Source organism: Phasianus colchicus, chromosome 3 (assembly GCF_987193195.1).
Source record: "Phasianus colchicus chromosome 3, bPhaCol1.hap1.1, whole genome shotgun sequence".
In the NCBI taxonomy this organism is placed as follows: domain Eukaryota; kingdom Metazoa; phylum Chordata; class Aves; order Galliformes; family Phasianidae; genus Phasianus; species Phasianus colchicus.
The window spans coordinates 56,464,779-56,486,244 of NC_143438.1; the positions used below are offsets into that span (position 1 = coordinate 56,464,779).

The 21,466-nt window shown below is 38.4% G+C and overlaps 1 long non-coding RNA gene across 2 annotated transcripts in view; it reads left to right on the forward strand.

The window, feature by feature from the left end:
* Window positions 1-5,758: 5,758 nt before the first annotated feature.
* The window catches only part of LOC149918601 (uncharacterized), a 61,526-nt gene continuing 45,818 nt past the window's right edge, over window positions 5,759-21,466 (forward strand). For both annotated transcript variants that reach the window (XR_016465175.1, XR_016465174.1), the window contains exon 1: window positions 5,759-5,900. This is a non-coding gene — a long non-coding RNA (uncharacterized LOC149918601). The remainder of the gene's footprint in view (window positions 5,901-21,466) is intronic.

The following is a 21,466-nucleotide window of genomic DNA, read 5'->3' on the forward strand; positions in this document are numbered from 1 at the left end:
TCTGGCACAGATGAGCTGGCAGCGCTGTAGCCAATCCTCAGACCTTTGAAACACAGAGTTCTTACTTGGAGGACACTGGAGCTGGAGCCAAGGAGCTTAAAGAACTTCAGTGTCCCTGTGGCCTCAAGGTGTAGCAACAGCTGGAGAGTCCCTTTAGCTGCCTGCTTTGGGTTTCGTGAAAGGATCCAAACCCAAAAGATAATATGTGAAACATGTTAAGCTCCACAAAATTCTCAGTTCTAGTGCTGATATACGATGAAAGACGTATGTTGTTTTCTTTCTTTCTTTTTTTTATTTTTATTGGGCAGTATAGATGGTATAAATAACACATTACAAGTCTTGAAAAAAACTGAAATCCTAACTTTACTGAGTTCTTAAATTTTGCAGAAAATAATCAGATCAGTTAAGACAATAATGAGATAAAGTATACATTTAAAACAGACATCACTAATACTCACTTGCAACGTGCCTGGTCCTACATGAAAAGATTTGTAGAGTAAAATGTAAGTATTTACCAGCAAGTGATTAAATGATAAACTACGTATTGCTGCATCAGTCCCAGGGTTACCTGTTTGAGGGCCATCTTTTCTAAATGTGTTCCAGCTGAGGCCACACTCGATTCCAGTCTGGCAGGATAGCCATGGTAACAGCCTGCTTCCAGGTATTCATCAGGGTGGGGTAAAGATTTGGACACATTCCAAAATTCAGTTTTGTGCTTTATTAACATTGCCAAACCTGACTTGCAAATGCTATAGTATAGGGGGAAATAATGATTGGAGCTGGTGAGGGGAAAGAGAGTGAGAAAAAAAGTTGCAGTAATTGAATGTTTCGCACGTTTTCCATAATAAAATTTCAACTTAGGTTTCTGAACTTACCTAGTATGTAATCTTATGGCTTTGAGTTTGCTGCAGTACAAGTGAATATGGGGCACTGAAGACAACATGATACTTGCTTACAGTGTAAAGAACTTGGGAGGTATTAATGTGAGCAAAATAGAGAAAGGTGAAGCAAACAACTTGAAGAATAAAAAACCTGGCAGACATACTTCAGTTTACTTATTTACCCCCTTTTGATTATTTCATGGTCACTGTACAGAAACCTTCTACATCTTATCACTGTATTGGAGATGCATCCCCTGCATCCATGTAATCCTGCAATCAGTGGGGCTGTGCAAAAAGGACACCATGACTGGAGCAGAGACATCGTGATTGAATTTCCCAAGGGAAAATACTTGTATGTGTCTCCTTATTCATCCTTTCTTGCAAGAAACAGCAGTGAAAAACAAGAAATATGTGGGAAAAAAAAAAAGAAAAAAAGGCAAGACGGAGAGGAGAGGAGAGGAGAGGAGAGGAGAGGAGAGGAGAGGAGAGGAGAGGAGAGGAGAGGAGAGGAGAGGAGAGGAGAGGAGAGGAGAGGAGAGGAGAGGAGAGGAGAGGAGAGGAGAGGAGAGGAGAGGAGAGGAGAGGAGAGGAGAGGAGAAAAAGAAACAATCATTTTAGAAAAGCACTGACTACGTACAGAGTTGAAGTATCAAAAACCAAGCTCCACTTATTTAGCAGCATAGGAATCAAAACAAAACCAAACAAAACCAGGTATTGTCTACTTTGCAGAACAGGTATGCCTAAGAAGCATGATAGTTACTGGTGCTTTGGTTGACACACTGAGGATCACATTTGAAATTTCAAGTATGAGGTACAGAGCTTAAGCTAAAGTTCGAAGGCTTACCATACACTGCAGCAAGTGCACATCTATGGAGCTGCACACACCAATGTATCTTCAATACCTTTTTTGTACAAAGTGCTGTGACAGCTTCCTTTGCAGTGCAACAGTCTGGGCTTGCTAGTCTAAATTACAAGAGACTCACATGCCCCATCCCTGAAGGTGCTCAAAGCCAGGTTGGATGTGGCCCTGGGCAGCCTCATCCAGTGGGTGGCAACCTTGCCCACAGAAGGGGGTTGGAACTGCATGAGCTTTAAGGCCTCTTCCAACCCAAGCCATTCTATGACTCTGTGATTCTATGGTGTATTGGGTTGCAGAGCAGGAGAAAGGGCAGTGTGAATGCATAAAACTATTACACAGTTTTTAAGCAGATGTGGGGCACATTTGGCTGGTCTGCAGTTGGTATGCTATAAAAACACTTTACAAGCTAGAATACATCCAAATATTCTGGTGTGATTTCTTTATTTTATTTTATTTTATTTTACTACAATGGTTTAATAGGTAGATTTGTGTATATCAATTTAGTCAGAAATCAAAGTGGGAGGAAGAAGTGCAAAATTTGCTTTTGGGCAACACAGATATTTCTTGTAGAAAGGTTTGCTTCTGCAATTTCATTTCTTCAGCTTTTCTTTATATTTTCATAATATAATGTCTTCATTTGAAGATGTTGCCATGCTTGTCTCGCAGAACTGTTCTTTTGGGTCATATTAGCCCTGCTCTGCTACAAGGCCAGGAACAGATTGTGTCCATTCCTGATCACATATTGAGTTCTGTTTTCTGTTTTGCAACTAAGCAATTTGTGTACATAGAACAGTGGTTCAGAAAATGCTTCAGAGATGGATCAGGTGGGCAATTATGTTGATCCTGGTAGATGGGGAGAACATTCCTATCCATCAGGAACACAATCCAGGGATTAGAACAAGGACAAGATGGGGAAAGATTTATGGGGAGCAGGGCTAGGTAAATACAAGTGTTCCTTAATAAATACATGTAAATACATATTCCTTAGATAACATATTTTGGCAAGCTGCTCATTGTTCTGGGTACATGGTTGAAAATGAATAAGTTAACTCATCTAAAGGAGTTGCTATCCCTTAGCAGGAAGTTATTATCCTTCAGCTGAGGAACAGTGGCTATGTGTGTTCTGCTCTGTTGTGGTGTTCTGAACAATAGAACAGGGTAGTAGAATAGGGTAGTTTAAGTCATCTTAAAGCATGCTATTTTGATCACTTACTCCTTTAGGCACAAGACCTGATTATGCATAACTTTTTCAAGCAAGTGTAAACTTTTATAAAGTTTTACCAGGCTTTTTTTTTTTTTTTTTTTTTTTTTTTAGAAGAGATGCCCCAGTGATTCTCGCAAAGACTTTGGCTGTCTTGTATGGTTGGCTAAGCCTCACACTAGAAGCTTTCAAATTCAAGATGCATTGAACTAATCTCATAGGCCTAGTAAGACAGCAACTCTTTTTAATGGACTTTTTATTCTTACATGGCTCTAAAGTAGTTGAAAAGATTTCATTAAAAAAAAAAAAAGAGTGTAAATGAGTAAGTTTTTGAATAGAATGAAAAAAAAAAAAAGAACTCCCAAATGGTAATGCTTTCTAGTGAGAAGCAGATGAGAACAAGGATTTAGAATAGGAAGTTCCTCAGAATTATTAATTACTGTAAGTAGTATAAATTAATCACTTTTTTTTCATATTCTGAGTCTTTGTAGCTGTAAAATGTGTTTTTTTTTCTTTTGTCTCATAAGTTAATTTGCCAGTGTCAAGTCATATCCTAACTCTTTTGCTAATCCATTGAACTACGCAATAATATTGGATTAATGTCTAGATAACGTACCTGATTCAAGTTGTAATAAATATATATCCCGGGAAACTTAACTATATAGTCAGCTATAGTCTTTTCCAGCATTTCTCTGCTCTATCATCAGTGAGTATAAAGGCAAGAAAAACAAGATCCTTGTAGTACTAAATAAAAGGCCACAAGACCTCCAAATGAACCAAATCCATTCCTCTAGCTAATAGATGTACTTCTGTTTGCGTTGTCCAAAGGGAGGGAAATTGTAAATATCTCACAAAATGCAGCAGTTAAAGGATAAGAATTAGTTCTCTGTGACTGCTACTGCAATTTATAGAACAAAAGTTTTATACTGAAATAAAGGTGGTAAAAATGAAATCTTATTAGTACATATCAATTTCCTTGATATAGTGGGATCCCTCCTGATTTGTGGGATGGAATAAGCATATTTAATAAGCTAGTAGATAACATCCACAGGACAGAGCTGTACAAAACATCAAGGCGAAATCTGTAATATGCATGGATAATTTTAGAATTTGACCTTCACTTCTTAAAACGAAGAGCTTGAAAGTTGAGAAAGTTGAGAAAGCATCGTGTGGAGGATCCCCTGGTATGACACTTCACATATGAGTTTAATGGGTAACAGAATGGATAACATAACTCAGGTAAACAGTCTTCTCAACTGAATAATAATGTTCTTCCACTTTCCAGTAAATCTGATGCAAAATGTGTTATATCTGTATTGGTTAAAACCATGGACAGTACTTCTACCCTGCTGCCTTCTGTCTGCTCTTGGTGTGGCACTGAGCTTTGACTAAAAGAGATGTGCCGACCTTAGCAAAAAGCCCTTTTTCCCATCCTGTCTCTAGTCTTGCTCTTCCTTGCTGGGACCATGGAGGGTGAGGGTGGCAGTACTTCTCTACAACTTGCAGCCGGAGGAGCAGCACGTTTCCAGTATCAGTCCCATGCAAGTTTTGTTATTTTTCCTGTCATATTTGTTGGGGTACAGCTTGCTTTTTTTTTTTTTTTTTTTTTTTTTTTTTTTCAGAAAGGCAGGAAAGCTGATCTGGAAAAAAATACCTCTCACTTGTCATCGGTAATTACTTGGCTGTTGTGCCAGGCATTGGCTTGCTGACAGTTTCAAGGCAGAGAGTGGGTGAGACCCAGCTGCAGCCAACAAAAAGAAAGAGGGAGAGAGATCTTAATCTGGCTCGAGCTTCACCTGCCCTCCCTTCTTTTCCCCTCCATCTTTCCCCACTCTGAGGAGCCACACAATTAGCCTTCTCCATTCTTCACAGGGCTGCTGTTCTCTGGTCTGTGCAACTTTCTGTCTTCTTTCTCCCACTTGGTAAATGTAACACCTACTGAAACAATTTACCTTAGGAAGGAGTGTTTTCCGAAGGAATATAGGTCCTGCTCCCCTCCAGGAGCATTGGAATAACAAGAAGGCCCAGAATCATAGAATGTCCCAAGATGGACTCATAAGGATCATCAAGTCCAAATCCCAGCTCCACACAGCGCCACTCAAAAACCAAACCCTAAGTCTGAGAGCATTGTCCAAACTCTCCTTGAACTCTTCCATCTCAGGGCCATAACCACTGCACTGGGCAGCCTATACCGTGCCCACCACCCTCTGGTGCAGACCTTGTCCTTAACCCCCAGCTGCCTTTCCCCTGACACAGCTCCATGCTGTTCCCTCAGGACTTGTTGCTGACCCCAGATAGCAGAGCTCAGTGCTGACCCTCTGCTCCACTTGTGAGAAAGATGCAGGCCACCATGAGGCTTCCCCTGGGTCTTCCTGGGTCATATGGTCACCCTCATTTGGGGTTAAGCCAGGATCCTGTTTAGCTTTACTGGAGGTAGATTGCTACTTCTTTCTTTACTGTGCCTGCTGAGCTTTTATACTATGGTGCTGAATGTTGCCTTCAAAATGTGAACAGCACGTGGAAGAAGCCCACCATAAGCAGCATAAACTACAAAGCTGTAAGTTCCTTCTCTTTCCTTTCCCAGCTGATCTAAAGAGAAGCAGCCCAGAAGCCCCTTAAGAATGCAGGCAAATAACTGATCCTGGGAGAAATTTTGTTGATATTTCCACTCCTTGCTTTATCTGACACAGCTGTGAAGAGACACACAGCTGTGTTGCTTAATGGCACTTCATCCTCTTAATTCAAATCACTCATTCCTCTCTTCTGTGCAGTAGCAGTCTTCTCCCATTACACCAAACTGATGATAAACTCCCTATGGGTTATTATAAAGCATGCTCTTAGAATGGAAGCTATAAAAAGGGTTTGCTAGGGGCCTGACTGGAGTGCACAGATTACATCTTTATTTCTTCACTCAGCTAGATAGCATCTTGCTGGTGGACTCCTACAGCAAATTAAGAAGGTATGTTCAAGCATTGTTTTCTGAAATCTGCTTCGGTGTTGATGTTTTTCTTCCTTTGTTATGTGGAAATTTGCGTGAAAGTCATAGGTCACGAATGGCAGGTTTGTTGGCATTGTTTCTAATTTAGAAAGTAATAATTCTTGTTCTGAGGAAAGCTGAATAATTCAGGCGGATTTATAAGAAGATCTGAGAACACTTGACAACATCAGGTCAGTGGAGTTTTCTGTGTGACGAAAAGGAGAGCATCTATTTCTATAGAGATGTGCTGAGAGCTATGGGCAAGGATCTTTTTTTCTCCTGTTGCTGATGGTAGCAGTACCACCAAGCTGTCTTGCCAGCATGGGTTTAGATCAGATTAATCAGCTTCAGGAATGAGTGTGATAGGAAGATATCCTTTGCTTTAAACAATTTATGTCTGACTCCAAGAAAAAAGAGATCTGGAGAGCTGATACTTGATAAACCTGTGAATTAAGTCTGTGTGGATGTAGTCAGTAAAGCTAAAAGTTAGGTACTTTGCTGTTGATTTGATGCACTTTGGTTCAAAAAACCGTATTAATCAGTGATAAAGCATATATTGCTTTTTTTTTTTTTAAATATACTTGCTGTAGGTGATCAGATCTTCACGTGCTTTGCAGTGTCATTCTTGAGCTGTATAGGAATAAACCACAAGGCTGAATGAATCTTAACATGGGAAAAACATTTTAGGCTCACAGAAAGGGAGTTGTAAATTTTGCAACTGGTTCTTAATAGAAAGAGGGACTTGATCAATCTTTGTCAGCTTTTAGGCAAGTGATAGAGCTGATAGTGTGGACGTGTCAATATCAAACTGCTATCAGTATCATGTCAGTACCTTTCTGTCTCAGAATTTATAACCTATTAACAACAGAGAAGCTATGTGGTCTAATGACTTGAGAATGGGACTAGGAGCCAACAGGAAGTAGGGAAAGGAAGCTGACAGAAGAACAACTTCTCTGAACAGGATGTCTGGCCATACTGCAGCCCAATCTTTTCTGTATTTTTCTTTGAATTTCAGTGAATTTTGGAGGGTCGTTCTCCTGACTCTTTAGGCATCTCTACAAACTAGCAATTTGTGTTGCTGACTGTGGTATTAATTGGTCAAAGCTGAACCTTAATTGGTCATTTCAGTATAGTATCCTGGCATAACGCTGAGTCTAACTTTCTATCTCACCACATTTTCCTCCCTTGGCAGAGCAATTGGTCAGGTCACAAATTTGCCTTTATTTCAACTCTTCCAAATCCTATTTTGGCAAGACAGCTTTCATGAACTGAACATGGAAGCCTTCTGCTTCACTTCAGGTTATCTTGAGAGATTCGCTGGGATACCTAAAAGTGAAAACTCAAGGGTTTTCCTCTTGTCTATCAGTTTCCTGAAAGTTTTTGAGAAGTAGCATCATAGAGTCACTCAGGTTGAAAAAGACCTTAAAGATCATAGAGTCCAACCATGACCTAACCATACCACCCTAACTAACAACCCTCTGCTAAATCATATCCCTGAGCACCACATCCAAAATATTTTTATAAACACGTCCAAGGGTGGTGACTTAAAGTACTTCTACTATGGAGAGAACATTTAGCTGTATTTGAAATAGCAAAGCTAATTTCCACTGAATCTCAGGTTTTGTTCAAAGAAGTGGGAATTCAAAGCCATTTTCTTAATATACTTCGGAACAATCTGCATAGCTAGAGCAATCTCTAGGTGCAAGGCATGCAGGCAGCTAATGCAGTATAGTGACCATACATGTCATGCCTTCTTTGCTTCTGCTGGACCTGAAGAAAACAAGACTGGAAACACCTGCTGCTCCTCCACCCAACAGAGGGTTTTGTGTCCACAGGCCACTGGCAAGGAGGAACCCTTGTAGCAGCTAGCCAAAATCTCCAGGGCAGCTTCTGCTCATTCAAGATGTGACTCTTTCCCTTTCCTGACTCCCATAATAGGAGTGGCCATGGTTTTGCCTTGTATTTTAGAGCTGGAAAATTCAATGACTCTGAGAAATATTGAGTCAGCTCTGTATACGTATACCTAATGTGACAGATACTACTATTTACTGCTGTTTGCTGATGATAGCACTTACAAACATGCTATGTGATTCACATGGGATCCGTAGAGGAGGATCCCAGAGCTACCAGATGCATGTATCACAAATAAATGATGAACTTGATAGGCAAATAAGCAAAGAGGCTAACACTAAACTGGAGAAATTCAACAAGTTTCTATGGAGAATGGTTATATTATACTATTTCCACTCTCAGCAGCAGGAGTTTGGGCCCGTTGGCTTTAATTGAGTTATTTCCAGTGAACAACAGTACAAACAGTAGAAGAAACAAACTCAGGAGAAACATCTTGAAGCAGCTGGAATGAGGGTGTGGTATGGAAATAAGATTAGGTATGGCCACACATGTGATTTGAGTTATCTGATGAGTTTCTGTTCTCTGCTCACAGAACATAGTGAAGCAATGGTGTTTAAAAAAGTTATTTTAGCTAAAGGTTGTGCCAGGTTAGGGTGAAACTGGACAGCTATATTGTGGAAAGTCATTCCTATCTGCTAGAAAGAGCAGCATGGAATAAGGTGTGGATCTGTTTGGGAGATAAGAATGTATTATGGAGGATGTGAAGGATGATTGATGTAACAATGAAAATATTTGCAGTGATGTTGTTAACAGATGTAGGAAAATTAGTAGCTTTTTAAATTTTTCTTTAATTCAAATTCCTGTTGTTTTCTTCACTGTGCCAATAATTCTTTAGTCTTATTATCACTTCACTACCAGAGATCCTTGTAGAAAAGAAGTATTCTGCCTCATCTAGCTTTTATGCTACTATAAATATGTACTTGTTATATTCTGGAACACGTTTTTGGCAACGTGCTGTGAAAGTGGGAGGAAGCAGAGAAGACTTTTTGCAGGACTGAGAGCTGGGATAGTCTCTGTGGCTGGTAAGTATGAGCATAGAACATTCTTTGCTACAAGTTTTTGAAAGTTTGTAAATAAAATAAGGTTCCTAATTAAAGCAACCAGTAAACCGTTTAACTTGCATAACTAGAACTGACTCAATACATCAGCCCAGGTCTCACTGACCCTGGCAGAGTGACAGAACTCGTATTTTGTGTGGATGAAATGTTCAATAATTTCTCCAGAGCATTATGTACAAATAGGCTTTTCTTTAACAGCAGGCATGCATGTCTTCTCCTTCCACCTTACTGTTTATCAGTCAGCAGATCTTTAGCTGGACATTGTGAGAAATCATTACTTTCTCTTCATCTCTTTGGTTCCGTATGTGAAACAGAGGATAGCATGTTTATACGAAAAATATGATCACCATATTATTCTACAAGGGATGCTAACCTTGCTGTACACTACATCTAATTTAGTTGGAAACTCATTTTGGTGCACACACTGAGCAGCTGGGGCTTCTTTCATTGTTATTTCAAGCATCTGGTGCTCATTCCCTTTCAGAAACAGGATTCTGGTGTATCCATGCCCAAATCTTATGTGGCACGTTTGAGAGATGTTGCAACCATTAGTTGTCTGAAATGGCTGTCAGTAACTTTAGAACCTAGAATGGACAAGCAAAAAGTAGTAACAAATATCTGCCCTTTTGCTGCTGAACTTATTTGTGTGTTCTGGACTTTAGTAATAGTATGTGGAGCTTTCCTTTGCAAGTATTTCAGTAGCACATTGTAAGCATTGCAACAAATACTTTCAAAACAGTAAGAATTTCTATGTGCTTTTGTCATTGATGGGGATTCAGGGACCCCATGGAAGTTCTTCAAAGCGCTCTGTATTCCAGTTCCCTCGGGCTTGTAACTTTGCTAGTATGAATAGGCAAGGGAGTGAAAGAGGATAGAAAGAAAAGGAGAGGAGAGATGGATGTCTAAGAGCAAGTTTTTACTTAGTTCACTAACAGGTGAAGATAAAAGATCAGAGTGAGACATCAACTAGGACATGTGATGGACTACTCATAATAGGAAGAAGTTAATGATATTTTGGTTTCTTCATCCATTGTATTTTTATCAGTTACCTTTTTTATGTGAATTCTTAGGTTCTCTCTTTTCCAGAGAACTATGTGCTGGGTTCCTCAGGTACACCAGCTAAACTAGATGCCTATGAAACTGGTCTCACTGAAATTGATAGAATTCCTTGTAGTGTTCAAGATCAAGCATGAACATGTGCTTGAAGATTGCATGAAAGGGAAAGCTGGCTAGTTGATGTCAAGCTATTTCTACAGATCTAAGACTCAGAGGAATGGGGGGTTCAGTAACTATTCAGTCCTTACGGATCTGGGCAGCCTCGTCTAGTGATTAGCAACCCTGCAGGGGGGTTGAATCTAGATGATCATTATGCTCCTTTTCAACCCAGGCCATTCTATCATTCTGTGACATGACATGAGAAATGCCATATGGGGCGTGGTCTGGCTTCAGCCTGCCTCTAACAGAGTGCCAGGAAATGCTGTTTAGGGAAAGGCCTAAACATGTTTGGGGGTGCTTTCTCCTTACACTTCCCAACAAGCATGATTGTTGTGTGAAGGATGTCTGGGACACAGCTCTGCCTGTTCTTTCCAGAACCTATGGGGCTGTTTCCTATGAATTTTTCTAACCCAGTTTTGAAAAACCAAGTGCCTTCATGGTCTCTGATGGAAGCAAGTTCCCGAGGTTTACTACTTACTGTGCAAATAAATATTTAATTTCTTTTAAACTCATTACTTTCTTTTAAACTTCTAATAGTTTCAGTTAAGTTTCCTATCATTCTGCTACTGTAAAACTCCACTTTCTTCATATATTTTTTTTTATCTTCATAATGATCACATCCTGCTCACCCTTCTTCTCTCCAGTCTGAAGAGAAGAAATCTTTTTTTCATTCTCTCATTGTTAGACAATTCTGTGTTTGATCTATTCTCTTTGCAGTGCTGTACAAGCTATTGAGCCTGGTCTCCGGATGGATTTCATAATGGTAGAGCTAGTGGATATTAACAGTTATTATGTCAATGCAGACATTGCTTCAGTGTTTGTGGCTGAAGCCTCCCCATCCCTCTAAAGCATCTGGAGGTAAAGGACTCTGGCCCAACTGATTTCTGCTAGAGTTCACAGTAGCTGCTGGTTCCTAAAGAGGAATTGATCCCCTGGTTGTTCTCTACTGATTTTTGCAGATAGTCAGTGCAAAGATAGTGCTTTTCTTCTAGCATGGCTTCACATGAAAAACAAAAACATCATCTTGGAATCTAGTTAAGAAAGTAGATAATTCAAAAGGAGAAAGTGAAAAAAGATCTCATGCCAGACCCTTGTCTGGCAAGGTATCTTTAGCTCAGTTAGCTGGTATCTTTAAGCTCAGTTCTTGTCCTAGTTTCTCCATTTGGCAACAATTGATGGCCTTCCTGTCAGGTAATGCTGTGCTTAACATTATGTTGTAAGACATAGCTATGTAGCATAAGGTCTCAGCTAGGCTTAACAATCGTCAATCAGAGTATAATTTATAGACTTAAGGCTACTGATGTGTTGTTTTGATCACATATTAAAGTTCTGTTAGAGTTATCAGGTTTTAATTTAAGAAAGGGAGACTTCTTTATTCTCTCCCTTCAGCTGCAAGCCCTCTGAATGGTCCTGTTTTCTGCGAACAAGACAAAGCAAGGAAGTGGGCCATCATCCCTGCCTTTCAGTGCAGTGTGTCCTCTTGACAGGTAACTCTTGTGAACATGTTCACCAGGGATGTGTTATTGTTTCACATTCCTCTTGTAACAGCATGGGTTCCAAGTGAATCTGAGATGCTTTGGTGTAGTACAATAAAGACCTTGTTTGTTTGCTGCTGTACTGTCAGAGAGAATATTTTAGCACCTGATAGTGCTGCATAGATTAGGTTTGGGAGGCTGTCCATCCTTAACTGAAACAATGGTAATCTACATCTTTTCTATGGTTGGTTTCTACCTGTGCTCTGGGCCTGATTCACTTCTAATCAAGAAGGCATTGTATTGGTGCTGCATGTAAAACCAGGAAGGTGAGCAAATTGTGGATTAGCTTTGCTTTCATCTCCTAAACTTTTTAAAGGACTAGCAAGCTGAATTGGGATAAGGATGCATTCTAAAGGCTTTGAAGTATTTGTAAGTAAACAGAGGTTTTGAAGATCTGTCCTTGACTAGAAAATGTTATGCCTTTCATTAATGTACCTCCTGAACTAAAACTATTGCTCTGTATTAACTAGATGTTCTTGAGATGTGGCTAGAAGTAACTTACTGGTAATTCTAAATGCTTTCAAAATTTTACATGCATGTAGAAAAAAGTGACTTGTTTGAAATGTCACTGTGAAAATGTTTTTCAACTGTGAAATATATCTGCAGTTTTGTTTTGTTTTTAAAATAAGACTTTCATTTCTATGGCTTATTTCTTAAAAACATACATATATCTGTAACCGTGACTGGGATCAGAACAGGGTCTCCTTAGCACTGTATCCCATTTCTGGCAGTGATCAAGAACAGATGCCTAAGAGGAACTATAAGAACAGGGCAAGTGCATAAAATACTGTCCTGAACGCGCTCCCAGCCTGCAGCCATTTAAGGCTCAAAGATTTCCTGACCTGGACAAGGTTTCTGTGGAGGTTGTAGTCCTTCATGAATTTCTCTTCCTCTGGCTTTCCCCTTGAACTTGTGTGTCTTCCACACAGAGAAGTTTTACAATTTTAGCATATTTGAGGAGCTGATTGGATCATATATTTACTTGCAGTTAAACAAGATGGCTAATACTCTATGATTTTAAAATCTTTCTGTGTAGACCTTGTCTCTCTCATAGCCTTGCTGCTGTGATGAAGGCATTGCCACAGATTAGACTATACTGGAAAGTCTTTCCTTATGGTATTTGAAGCTGTTCAATGGATCTACCTAATAGCAGGTTAACGTTGCCCAGTTTTAAGCATCTAATTAAGGTTTCTTACTTGACAGCTGATCTCCTTTGTTTAAGTAGTTTCTAATATAGAATTCTGTGAACTAGAAATGGAAGGCAGTGCTATGAATTGTCATCTGGAGCAGTCAGGCTACCGCTACAAAGGGAATTTATGGAGACAAGCTGAACAACCTTGGATTGCCTGGTCCGTGTCTGAAAGAGGATAGAATGGCTTAATTGAAAATAAACTTTTCATTTCCCAACTATTACTACGCAATTTTAAATAAGCAGAAAAACTCTGAAGAGTCTAAGCTAGTGTACACAGAATAGTAATATTGTGCTTATAAAACATCATGAAATTTCTTTAGACCTTGAGAGATCAAAAGCATCTCTTAGTAACTATTATATTTAGAGCTACTGCTGCAGTGCATCAAATAAATAAATGCATTTAGTGTTGCTGGAACTGTGTCCTTTAGGGGTGGTAATATACCAGCATTCTGTTTAAACAGAAATATAAGAAATATCTGCACATGCCAGCAAGGCTTGTAGAAAAAACTGCTGCATGGAATAGATACCAATGAATCTTGTTCCACACAGTGTGAAGACTTTTAATTGTTATTGAGAATCTCTTGTTTAATTTCAATGGTGTTAATCACAGATGAATTAACATCTACGCAGTGGAGACCAGCCTTTTATTCCTAATTTATGAAGGTCATAATTTTGAAATTCAAAGCAATAAGTATTTGGCAATTCGTGCTAACTCATGAGATTGTCTTCTTTTTGGAGGCATGCACCTTTCATAAAACGAAGTAGTGTTTGTATGGTTATTTTAGGCAGAATTTGGAATCTAGAATTTGAGAAAGTAACCAAAACTGTGGCTACAATAATAAAAGTGGTATTTTATTTGCAATTCTTCTATGGGGAGAGTTTTTGGTGATACTTCTTCCTTTGTTGCTTGTCATTTTTCTCTGAATGGAATAATGACTAGTGTTCAGTGGTGCTGAAGATAACACTTCACAGAGCTGGCCAACTGATCTGAGACTTGTGTTATTGACTCAGTTTTCAAGAGATAGGAATTCCTGGTGGTGATTGTGGTGGTGATTGCAGGGGTGCTGGTGGTGAAATTAATACCAAAACTTGAAGAATGCTTATGTTCAAACAATCCATTGCTCTTAGTTTGGGGAAATGGCACCTTCTTCCTCCAAAAGGTGAAATTATTTAAAAAGAAACAAACAAATTCTGATATTTCTGACAGTCAAATTCATTTTACTTAACAGAAAGCTTTATAATGACTGCTGTTACTGTCACTGTTGGTATTAAAAGTGAAATGGAGGACTTGACATTTCAAGTCAGACTTCATGCTAGGGATTCATTGTCAAAAATTTTATACTCATTTGGGCACACAAGCTCATATTTGTATTGTTCTGTGGCTAAGTCTCCACATGAGTGAAGGAAGAAATGATTACAAAGATGGAAATACCACTGAACTTTGTTAATGCTCAAGCAGTTCATTGCAGAGGAGTTGGACTACATGATCTTTGAAGGTCCCTTTTCCAACTCAAATGATTCTCTGATTCTGTGTTCAATTCTTTTAGTGTGGCTGGTAACCAGCAACTAAAAGATCCCTTCAGAGGAGATAGAACACTAGCTATAGAAGTATGCAAGTTTGCTAATGATAAAAACAAAGTTTCCAAAGACCTTAAAACAGGATGTGACAACCTTTACAGAATATGCTGCCTAGAGTTTCTTCCCCAAGGCTGTAAGGTTTTTTCTGGAAGGCTAAAAACACTTTCTTCAGGAGATATTCATATGCTCTGCTTTTGGGTACCTGCTCTAGATAGACCTCTCAGGAATTCCTTCATGCAGAGAGCCCAGGGAAGCTGTCATCTAGATTGAACACCTAAAGTAGGTTACGCATACCTACAGGTCTCTGTAAATTAAAATCAGCCTGTAGGTTTTAACTATAAAAGATATAATTCCAAAAACTTTGCTGGCCTGAAGCAAAAATGCTAATTTTGTGCAAAACAGTAAATTTGGCTATTTCTTATAACATTAAATTTTGGAAAAAAAAAAAAAAAAGAACAAAAAGATCAAGTATTAAAGTACTTGACAAAGTATTTGAACAAAGTATTTAACTTGTTAAAATGCTCTATTATCCATAAATGTGTACTTTCCAGTACAAAGATTAAAAAAACAAAACAGCTGTGAATAGAAGTTGCTGGTGTGCATAATTTTTAATGAATCTCAGAACATGGCACAATTCATTTTAAATGTCAGTCATTTTGTATAAGTATATAATGCAGGTTGTTGCTCATTTAATTATCTCATTGATCACAGAGGCCTGAAGAATATCTGAACTTTGATGCCTTGGGACTGGAGGCAAATTTACACTAAAAGCAATTTGTGAGAGGCATTCCCTTGGCTACATTGTTGTAAAATTGGACATTAAAGGGTTTCTTAAAGTCTCTGCACAAACCATAATACCCACCTATTGTATGTGTTACCATGTTACATATACTATTAGTCTGATTCAGTTTGTCACTACTGAAATCAACAAATGCATTATATAGTCCATTGCCCAACTTGCTTTTTATTAGGAAAATGTGGGGGAGCTGATGATATCACTTTCATTAATGAAATCTTGGACCTAACATAAGAGCCAGTGAAATACAAAGTCCTGTTGAACTGTTCTTAACATAGCTTAAACAATGACACATGGAAAAGCTAAGCCAGAACAAAAGCTTGGTGTTTTGGCCAACTGAGGCATTGACATAAATATTCAAGTAACCAAAGCTGGAGAATGTATGGTATTCCCCTTTCTGACTCTACTGAACATTACAGCTTCCTGTGTTAAAAGAAATATGTGTATCATACCTATTTCAGTACAAAATTGGCTGGTTTTGCTTAAAACTATTTGTTGACTGTTTATACAAAGTCATTAGACTCTAAATGAGTGGACTCTTATACAACTTATTTCGTTGATCCTGTTGCAACTCTTTGGCACAAAGGTGCGTTCTGATAGCAATAACATCTTCTGTTACCTTTTATTGAGTGCTAATGTGTCAGTGCTATGATAGCAGCAGGACTGGCTGCTGATGTTTAAAGTGCAGCCTCCAGGTATTGGGTAGCTGCATCTGTCTGATTACATCTGCTCTTGTAACAAAGTTTGTCTAATGAAAGTCGTCTGTTTAGCCATCCCAGCTGCAGTTTCTAGAAAGGTTCCCCAGAAGAGCCCCTTGTTCCCAATAGTATTGCTGACTGCAACACGTGTCACGGGTCCCATGAGCTTGGAGTGACTGTAGGATGGCAAACACTGCTGCAGCCCCTGCTATCCCTGATAGCTGTCTAAAGGCAGCTTGTCTGCTCTTAGTGACAAGAACGCATTAGGTTTTGTTTTGTTTTGTGTTTTTTTTCAATAGCACGAAGTGGCCTATTCAAAATGCTTTTTTTTAATGTGCTTTTTAAATGTTTTTTTCATGTATTTTAGCTCAAACTTCTATACAGTGTTTCTATTCAATGCTTGTGAATGAATAAACATGTGTTAGTAGAAGAATCCTTTATGCTTAATGGCAGGGGGTAAGAAAAGGAGAGGGTGGAAATCAATCTTTCCTGAAAACATAATGCAGCAATAAAGGATACTTGCTCTTGAATACTGTTGGCTGCTTTATGATTTTTTTCTCAGTTCAAACAAAGCTGTATTCAAAACAAGGATAAACATATCAATGCTAATTTTATATAAGACTCTTCCTTCTATAGTAATTTCACATATTCTATTCATATAGCAAAGAGCAGGATTTCTTTGATCTCTTCCTGCCATCTATGTTTGCCATTTAGGCTACTACTTAACATCTTTTGTTCTGGTATATATTTGCTAAAAGTGATAGATCATTCTGTTTATGATCTACATAACTGTCTATGTTTCTGCCAGATGTCATCTACTGCTCTTTCCTGTTCAAGTTCTCAGGAATATATCACAGTAAATAACTTGGTACCAAACAACAAAAGAGGATAATGTCTTAGGTTCCCATGTGAAAATATCAATATGAATGGTGAGGTTTTAAGTTTCCCTCAAAGTTATGTACTGAGAAAATAATAAAGAGTAGATGACTTCATGGGACAGGATTTCTCACAGGATGGTCTCTCCAGTATGGTTAGGTAGATTTGTTGTTTTTTATACTCATCATCATGAGATGTGGTCCACAAGCGTCGACTGTTGTTTCTGGTTGGAACGAGGGATGATACTTCCATGACTAGCTTGCTTACTTGCTAGCCTACTTATGTGGAGGTTCCAGGAGGACATCACCTACTGCTTATTTTCAGAGTCACAGAGTAGATGAGGTTGGAAGGAGCCTGTGTAGGTCATCTGGTCCAACTTCTGCTCAAGCAGGAGCCCCTCTTCTTTCCAGCTGCAACGTTCATGAATTTTCTACACTCAGTACTACTGTATTCAGTGCATTTGTGAAGTCTTCAGGAGACTTTGTGAGATTATCATACTCAAATATCTACTTTATTCTTATCAAGCATAGCAGAGGCCTTTCTTATTGCTTATTGAATAAAACAAAGTGGGGGAAAAATACTAACCTTTTATGTTTCCTGTCCATCCAAATCACAGTAATTATGGCCTGTTTCAGGTGGACAATGTGTCATACATATTGGTGTACATGGGACCATCAAACATGGTTCATGTTCCACCTTTGGCTAAAATTAAGTTTGTTCAGACATGAATCTCACCCAGAACATTGTGGTTCTTTTCTTCAAATGTCTGGGACTCTCTTTGATATGCACAACTGGTCTGATTTGGATTTTTTTATTGAGTTGACAAGCCCTACCTGCCTAAAAGTCTTCCAGTTGCCTTTTCTTTGAGGACCTCTCAGCTTAACATCTTTTCCTCACCTCACAGGATAGTCAATAGTCAAATATGGTGGTCTTTAGTAAATTGTGAAAACAGAGGTTTTTGAAGAGGTATCAAAATTGTGAATTAGGTGTGTAAGAGCTCAGTGGCCCTGCAGGTGTGCATTTACTTCCTGAGTTTTAAGAAAGCATTGAATAGTCCAAGCATCCTTCCTGGAAGTTAGAGTATTTTTTCACATGGAACCTCACACTCCATGGTACAACTTTGATTTTCCTTTGAGTGGGCAGGGAGGGCAAAAGAACTGGAATGATACATAAAGGCCTTCCTCCTGGAAAGTTTGCGAATGCTGTTATTTTGTTACTGAAGTTGGTTTCTAGTATATAAACATCCTTGCACTTTTTGCAAGTAATAAATTTTTCTTGGAAGTCATCTGATGACAAGTCATTTGATTTAAGAGCAACTTAAGGAGCCCATGTGCTTAGAAGTAGCCAGCAGAGGCACAGGAGACAGTGCTACTGCCTCAGATAAGCACAGAGTGAGATGGAGAAATGCCTGGGGGAATTCTGTGGCTTTAGATTATTATCTGCTAAGTCTTCTTGAAAGCTCCTTAAAATTCCAAACTGGACTTTAGTAGCAAACAACATAGTTGCTGCATTTTTCAGCATACAGTTTATGCCCCTCATTCAGCCAACTCCAGTCTTCAAGAAGAAGGAAAGGTTGTTTAGTCTTTTACGGTAATCTAGAGCAGAGCAGAAGCCAATCTGGGGATGGAAGATCATTTAGCATTTAATACTGGTTGGAAAGGCTACGACTTACAGGCCTGTTGTAGATTTTAGCTTTTGTGGATGTACCCTTCCTATAAAGGCAAGTACCTTTAGCAGTACCTGCAGGTACATGTCCCTTCTACATGTACTTCATCTCATCCTGTTTCCAAAATTCAGTGATACGCATCAGTGTTCATCAGCTGTCTAATATGGAATGCTGTAAAATGGAGTTGCTTAGAGGTGTATACATGCTTTATGAATAGTAATCTCTGGCAGACTGCTGGGAGAAGCAACCTGCAGTCATATCTTTAGTTGCTGCCACTCTGTCCACTAAGCACCTCTGACACAGTCTTTAACAGGGGAATGACAGTGTTTAATCCATCTATTCATATTTTTAAAAACAACATTTTTTTAAACTGAGATTTCTTCTGGCTTTGTTAAGTGAGGGAAGGCATATTTTTCAAACCATTTCTGTAATGGCACACAAGAGGGAGCAGGTAAATTGTTTTATCTGATCTGAAAACATTTCATAAACAAAAACCAATGGCAATGATTCAAGATGTGAAAATCAGCTTTTTATTGATGGAAAACCCTAGAATATCTAGTCAGTTGATGAAAAAGTGTATGTAATGAAACCCATTTCTCTATTTCAAATTTTCATTTACTTAATCTTCTTCACTAAGGTATTTCTAAAGCATCCTCCACATAGCTAGTGTGAGTTCATTCCCTTCTCATAGTCACCTTATTTGTCCTTTACCTTGATCACTTAGGCTTCATTTCACTATGCAATTTAATCAAGTATACTCTGTAGCACAGAACACATCCTAGAGTATTGGTTGCTGGATGAAATCTCAAAAAAGAAAAAAAGAAAATAAAAAAAGAAAAAAGAAAAAAATTCTGTTGCTGAAGTGGAAAGGAAAAAACAATGTTCTTATGGACAGCAAAACAGAGAAGCAGTGCCCCTGCTTGGCAAATTAGACATAGAGTAGATTTGTGGAGTATGTCTCTGCCTCTAATCAGGTACTCTGTGACCTGTACATGGAGAGGGGCACCTTCTATAGAGCAGGTAAAGCAGTCAGATTTAATTTAAGGGAAGTGAAATTAGAAAAAACTCTTAATGCCTTTGAACATAACACAAAACGCAATTTCATTCTTCTCATGATGTATTAGTATTAACTTTATATAACTGCCACATGTGGAAACAGTTATGTGTATCACAAATGGTAGCTGGCAGAGCTTTTTAAAAGTCTTGTTAGCTTTGACTTACAGGATTTGTGGCTATGCTTTCAGTTCATTTATTTTGGACTCCTTTTACACTATGCTTTGATGTTCAACTAACTGTAAAAGTTTGGTGTGAGTTTTAGCTGGACCTACCTTTTTTTGCATCAGAACTGTTTTAATAAAAATCTCTGGACTGTGCCAGAAATTCTCCTAATTTTGCTCAGAACCTGATCGAAAGCTGAGCCAAATTTTGTCAGGCTCCATTAACTCTCCTGTAATGGAAGTACCACACAATGGCATTGTTAATGACAAAGAATTACTTACCAACAACTGTCATGTCATGAACCAAATCCTTCTGTTACTTCTGTGCAGACATGGCTAAGGCAATGCAATCCCATGACTATACTGAGAATTTTGCTCTCTACATTCCCTTCCCTAGCATGTTTAACAAACTAAGAAGTGGTAGGTAAGTTTAAGCTACCAGTTTAGTTCATCTGACCCAGAGGTACTTATTCAATCTGGGAGAGGTCTCACTGACCTTGGCAACTCAGATAGGTAATATATTTTTGCAAAGTGAACTTCTTTTCACTTTTCTCCAATAGAAATAAGCTTTGACTCTGAAAAGGGGCAGAATTATAAGTGTTTCCAATACTTTTTCTGTTGCTCTCTTTATGTTCCTGTTAAATTCATCTTTTTTTTTTTTTTTCTGATGAAACAAGTTTTTGTTTCTAACTGAAAAAGAAAAGTATTCAAAGGCGAAGTTGTTCAGCCTCAGAAGGGAATCTGTCTTTGGTGTTTTGATTCAATTGTGTGGACAAACACACTCATGCATGCTTAGAGCTGCCCAACCTACTTACCTCATAGCAAAGTTCTACTTTTGCCACAGTTTTAGTTTTATCTTAAGTTCAGTTTTTGCACCAAGCCAAAACATTACTGAAGGTGCTATTACAGTATTCATGGTTTTTGCTTAAATGGACATCTAATTGCTTCACATTTCTTTCAGTTTCAGATAATCAGTTCTCCCCTTTTGGTACAATCTTCATAATGTAACTATTATTTTAAATAAAATCTCTCCATTCAAACCATTAAGTTTCTGACTTAGGTTCACTTTTTGACAGTCAGGTTCTGCTTCAACAAAATAAATTATTGGTGGTTGGTGTGTTCCAAATGCATGAATCTGAATCTCCTTATTACCTGCTCAAGAAACTGGATTTAAATTAGTGAAACTTTAGAAATAACAAAATGCTGAGTTTCTTTATTAAAGTTTCTGAGCGTTGAGATTCATACATTTGTTCTACTCAGTAATGAAGGTTTCTAAAAATAATGGTGTCTCAGATATGGGAGCTGGGGCTTTAAAATGCATCACATATTGAATGTTGGCTATGTTTCTGAAATAAAGTCATTTAAATTGCCTCTAATCTTTTTCTGATGACTCATAATGCAATATCTACAGTTGTTTTCCTAGCCTACCTCTTGGATTTTTTTGTTCCAGTTTAATATTTTAGTAATAGAGATGAACTACAGAAGTTGTTGTCTTTATATCTTTTTTTTTTTTAATGCTTATCTATGTTGCTCTGTGGACTTAAGGCACTAAGACCTACACAAACATAACAAAAGAGAGGCACTGACCAAAGAATGCAGATTTGCGAGAGAAGACAATTAAACAATAATGTTTTATATGGGCAGCCATAGTTTTGGTGTGTCTCCTGTCTAGTCACTGCTGGATGATCATTCCTCAGGCATCACAGCTGGTCTGATTGATACTTCTGCCAGTGCATTCCAGCTTCTCACTTTCCATCTCTCAAGGATACCTTCTATTTTTCACTTTATTCACTCCTTAGAAATCTC